Source organism: Dendropsophus ebraccatus, chromosome 8, assembly GCF_027789765.1.
Source record: "Dendropsophus ebraccatus isolate aDenEbr1 chromosome 8, aDenEbr1.pat, whole genome shotgun sequence".
Taxonomy (NCBI): Eukaryota; Metazoa; Chordata; class Amphibia; order Anura; family Hylidae; genus Dendropsophus; species Dendropsophus ebraccatus.
Window position 1 is genome coordinate 43,672,865 of NC_091461.1, and position 5,807 is coordinate 43,678,671.

Genomic DNA, 5,807 nt, shown 5'->3' on the forward strand with positions numbered 1-5,807 from the left:
AGCCTCTCGGGGGCCCATCTGCATTTTCTATTTAGCCAGAAACAAGAATGGATTCAAGCAGAGGAAATTAGAAAATATTTATTTCTCTCTTCTGGGATCCACTAATATGTGAACATAACCTGTCAGCATGCTATATAAACAGATGGGGGGAAATGAATAAAAAATGTTGGTCAGTCAGGTAGTCGCGCCTATATGTGGTTTCTTATAAATGAAAGCAATGCATGCTGTTAAAATATTTGATGCATAAAGCAAGATTGCAATTTACATACATTTTCTTTTTTTAGTTATCATGGAAAACTCGGCACTTCCTGTTTTTCAACTTCTTCTCAAAAAACAGAAAACAGGAAGTCCTGTGTATCCCAGGCCATCTGAGCGCTCACAGAGAAGGCAGTCATGTGATAGACGACATATGGAGCCGTGACTCTCTGTACTGGCCGGAATTCCTGTGTTTAGTCTGTTTTTTTTTAACCAGCACAAGTCAGAATATGTGCCTTCAGGAGACTGGACCTGGATTTCTGGTAAGTTCAGTTTTGTTTTACAGCATGATAACAACAAAATAAAAAATAAAAATGAATGTATATTGCAAACTTGCTTCATTTCACATCTACTGTTGATTTAGATTTTGAAAGTTATAACAACAGTCACACTTTAAATATATATACTGGTGGTGTTTGTCTCTTTGGGGGGGATGATGCATATTGGCGCCAGCAGTTGTCGTCAGGTTAGATAGTAGTGCCTTCTACCTATATATGATCTTTTTTCCTCCATACGGCTAAATTGGTGGATTGTTATTTTTTCTCCTATTGATGACACATTGTCTTTGGTATGACCATGATCTCTCTCCATCTCTTCTTCCCATAGCACAAGCTATGTCCTGTCCCTATATCTTCTGTTACACCCTGATCTCTCTCTTACTAAAGACAGACTGATCTTAACAACCGCAGGAAAGTGAGATACTTAGTGGTTTAAAGACTTTCTTTGGGGTAAGGAGTCATTTTTGGTAAATAAAGTAATTTACAAATATGTTAGAAATCACATAGGCTATAAAATGCAAAGAAGTTGTTTAAAAGGAAAGTTACCCTTTAAGTAAATTTTACTGATTTAACAGCAGCTTTGATCCCAAGTGTTTGCTTTTGTGCCCTTGACGGAATACCCCACAGAAATGAGGAAACCTGAAAATGTTGATAGCAAACAGCTAACAACTAACTAACTGAATCGGTACCAATCAGATATTGCCAAAAGAATCATTGCTCATTTATTGCTGAACTTATTATTGGGATCTTGCAGAGTTGAATTCACTTTATAACAGCTTTCCATACATAATAAAACAACGCCACAAAGTAAACCTGCCACATTCAGCCGCTTTCATTAGAACATTTTTTTTTTTCGCACAAAAATGCATAGCAGGGATGAAAGCAATTAACTTCCCTTTAGCATTAGGAAAAAGGAACTGTAATGATATACTTTCTTTATTTTCAGGAGGGAAAAAAATCATACAACTGGTTGGAGATTTTTTGACTTCATACCGGCTCCAAATTAACTGTAATTAGGCTGTTAAACACAATACCATTATGGAAAGTGAGGTATAAATACATGTACGTCCAAGGCAAATTAGGATTATTTTTTGCAGATGATATCATGGGGAGGAAATCTTTCAGTACATATGATTGCACCTACTTGAACAATGCACATGCGGTTCTGCAATGAGTCTTGTGTTTTTTTTCGGGGTAAAAAAAAAAGGCGAGAGTTCGCAAGCCGCAACAAGATGTGGTTATTACTGCAAACATTTACCCTTGGACACATAGAAAGCTCATTGTTTGCAAAAAGCCATCGAAATGTGATAGTACAAGGGGGGCCTGTGTAACACAACTTTCTAATTTCAATGCCTACGCCATTGCTTGTTAAATAAAATTGATTTTCTTTTGAAAACAAAAAATTGTGATTTCTGCTTTTATGGAGGCAATTCAGGAAACCTTAGTTTGTGATGTATTTTATTTGTTAGGCAACCACCACCGAATTAATAGGGAAAATGTCATCGCTCAGAGCTCTAGAGGCCCTTGTAAAGATGATTAGTGGTAATCCCGCTATAATCTCTGATACTTAACAGGTTTATACAACATATCTGCAAAATAATCCTGGAAGTCCCAAATTATAAATTGTTCACACCTGCTGACAGTTATCTATGTTCAAGCTGTGACTAAAAAGTAATTCTGCATCTTTAGATCAAGCATCTCAGACAGAATCTAGTACAGGAGGTTCATATCCATCAGCCCGTTCAACTCTGGTACCTGTGTCATCCCCCTCGGGTTTTCCAGAACCACCGTCCTCTCCATGTTGCTCTATAAGTTTACCCAGCTCAAAATTTGGCTTGATGAACATAGACATCATAGAGAAGATAGACTAGTGGGCCTTTTTTAATGTCTTTTCCTATGCAGTCAAGGATCAGCTTGTTAACAACGTCTTTCAGGTCATTTGTTTGCACCTCACAGGTCATTATTTCTATCTTCTTCTTGCAAATTTAATGGACTTGTTGATGCTGGGTATAGGAGGTCTTTCTGATCTGATCGTCTTCTTTGTGAATCCAACACAGAAGAGATGGAGAAGATAACCATCGGTGGTCTTCACATCAACATGAGCTTCAATCATGGTTTGCCATTTCTTGACCATCGAGCACATGTTGTCATCTGTTGGTTCCATGCCATGGAAGTTGGTGAGGCAGGTCTTGTACCTGTACATCTTCTGTAATCAGCTGGAAGTTCAGTCCATCAGAGGCGATTTTTGTTCCCTGTGTCCTAGTGACCAGAGTCTTCCCAAGAGTGAAGATATAGGTGCCTTGACATCGTACCAGATCTTCTTTTTGGCCCCCTTTTTCCAACTTTGGTCAGCCGACTGCCAGCTTGTCGAGTTGGGAGAAAAAATTCTATTACCATTACAGGAAGGACTTATTCACATCTGCATTCAACATATATTTCTGTATACAGAGCCAAAGTCAGAAGAGAAACTTCCAGCACAACAGATCTTGGGAAAATCTAAGAAGGGTCTTCATTAGAGATGAGAGCAACTCATACAGCCATAGGCTATGTTCCCACGTAGTAAGAGACTGGCCGTTCCATGACCTGGCGTCAGAGAAGATCTGGTAGTACCGTCTGGATGATCTTTACTTAATTCGGATGCAGGCCCATCTGTGCGCTCTCACATCCGAATTCCCCGCTGCTTACAACGGAGCGTGCGGCCGGATTCCTTAGAAGGCAACACGACATAAGTTCCGTAGTAATCACGGCCGTTGTTACAAAGGCCGTGATTACTACAGAACTTATGCAGTGGGAACATGGCCATAGGCTGTATCCATTTTTTTCTGTACTCTCTAGGGCTGCATCAAACTTCTTCAGCCACTTTTATTTAAATGCCGAATGATCGGTTGAGCAAGCTTAAGTTGTGCTTCTCTTCATTAATCCATAGTAAAACAACTTGGAACAACAAAACAGCACACACAAAGGTATCTGATGCATTTTCGGTAATTAAACCTTACTCGTAGCACCTGTGTGATTGTTCTATCATGTGACATTTATTACACATACATATACACAATAATAAAACATTCCATACAAAAAACATTTGTGTGTGCAATTTATGTACTTGTAAAAAATGGGGGGGGGGGGGAATGGAAACAACTACATTGTTCCATAAATAGAATAATAAGAGACTAGTAAAAAAGAGACTCTATATGAACAAAGAGAGTAAAAGTCACCCATACCTGTGCATAAATCAGGGGGAGCACTGAGACCCCCACACCTTAGAGTTGCCTGCTTATGCCTGACCTGCTAAAACTTAGCTCCAAAGCTCATCAGCATATGGAGGTCTGTGCTAACAGGAGCAAAGAAGAAAGGAGCTGTGTGTTAACCCTTTCAACTCAATTTAGTATCTGAATTTGGCAATCAAATGACTGCCTTCTCTGCGAGCGTGCAGGTGACCAAGATTTCCTGCTATTGGTCTCTTTTTTTGAACCACAACTACCGGTACTGTTTTCTAGCCTTTACCCCGCCATGTCCAGTCCCGAGGTCTTCTTGTGAGGCTGGTATTATGCCTAAATACAAGTTTTATTCTGGTGGCGTGGTGTTAAAGAAGAAGAGAGGCCTAGGGCACGGATGCTCTAAGCCCCGCCTCATTGACACCATAAATAAAACTTGTTTTAAGACATAATACTTGCCCACAAGAAAGGTAGACCCCGGGACTGGACATAGTGTGTTTCGCAGACTCTTTTTGTATATTTGACCTTTCCAGGGAGCAATGCACCTAGGTTTTCACTGTGTTGAGCACTTTTACTAGCAGCCTGCAGTGTTTTCTTTAGCTGGTCTCACTGAGCTCAGTGATCATTTTACCGTAGTATTCTCTAAATAGGCCATCAATGTTATAAACCCCCTTAAACTGCTAAAATAGAGCCACAGATACCGATAAAAGTTTGCCATGAGACTCTGCCAAGCTTCATTTCTTGTTTTCTTCCCTCGGCCCAGTGCCAATGTGCCGTAAAGTGAAATTAAGACATAGAAAATCTGGTTATTAGGTGACTGGCAACCTTATTGAGAGGGTTGTTACTGTTAGGCTGTGAATAGCTAGAAACCATAACATAACACATATCCATGAATAGCATATTATGGGAATTATATATTTAGAATTTCTACTGTATAATTATCATGAGGTCTACATAATAACATGGTGCAGAAACCAATAATTTTATTCACTTTAGGGCAACCCTTTCTCATTATATGGCATTTTTGAATAGCTGGGGGGCTTCCCCATCCTTATTAGTCAGAGTAAAGTTTGACCCTAATGAACAGTAGAGCTGTATATTGCACTATTGTTTTAGTGCAAAAGTACATTACTTTGCAGAGAAGTCATTGTAAACTGAGCCACAGTAAGAATAATTGCTGGTCACTGGTTGCTGAAGGGTTCTCTGACAAGTAATGGTCTGACATCTGTGCTTTCATCGATCGTGAGATTGTGTCACCCTGGTCTTTATGCTGAATGGTGATTCTGTCCATAAGATAGCCAGTATGAAGGAGCATGTGACCATGCCCCACCCTAAGTTTTCACCACTGAGCCTGGATATGTCTATGGAGGATACAGAGGGCGGGGCATGGTCACATGCTTCTCCATGTGGGCCATATTATGGACAGAATCACCACAGGGCGGGGCAGCACAGTCTGGAGGAGGGGAGTCTGATTTTAACCCTATGAGGTACACAGGGAGCTGCTTTCAGTAAGTGCAGTGAGTACACTTACTTATACAGTACACTGCACAATTTTACTATAAAGTGACCAACCACTTTCATAACTAAAAATGGAAACTATAATAGATGCATTGTTTCAGCTGGTCATTACATGTTCACACAATGCATTTCTCACCATAGCTGGGGGATGTCTGAGCTTTGGGAAACTCACAATCACCAGAAAGGGGAGTGCTGTTTTCCTGCCCCCCCCCCCCCCCCAATTTGCAAGACCACTGTGCTTGGGTATCTTCATTTATACTCCTCCTAGCCATGGCTTTGCAGCTGCGATCCCCCATTGTGGTTATCAGTAGGGATGTTGTTGATCAGATAACCACCAATTTAGCAGTTATCTCCTCTATTTCCCATTCCCTTGTATCGGCTTAGGAGACTGTATCCAAAAACTGCATTTGTTGAATCACAATTCCTCAAAGTACTAGATGGGGACATAATGATAAGTTTTTCATAGGGCGTCCTGCTCCGTACTGCAGCGTATGGATAGATGATCCCAACCAGAACAATTTGGGATCGATGCCCTTCTGTA

At 40.4% G+C, this 5,807-nt stretch overlaps 1 pseudogene; it reads right to left on the reverse strand.

The window, feature by feature from the left end:
• Positions 1 to 2,232: 2,232 nt before the first annotated feature.
• Positions 2,233 to 4,045, reverse strand: LOC138800025 (small ribosomal subunit protein eS1 pseudogene; annotated as a pseudogene).
• Positions 4,046 to 5,807: the final 1,762 nt, after the last annotated feature.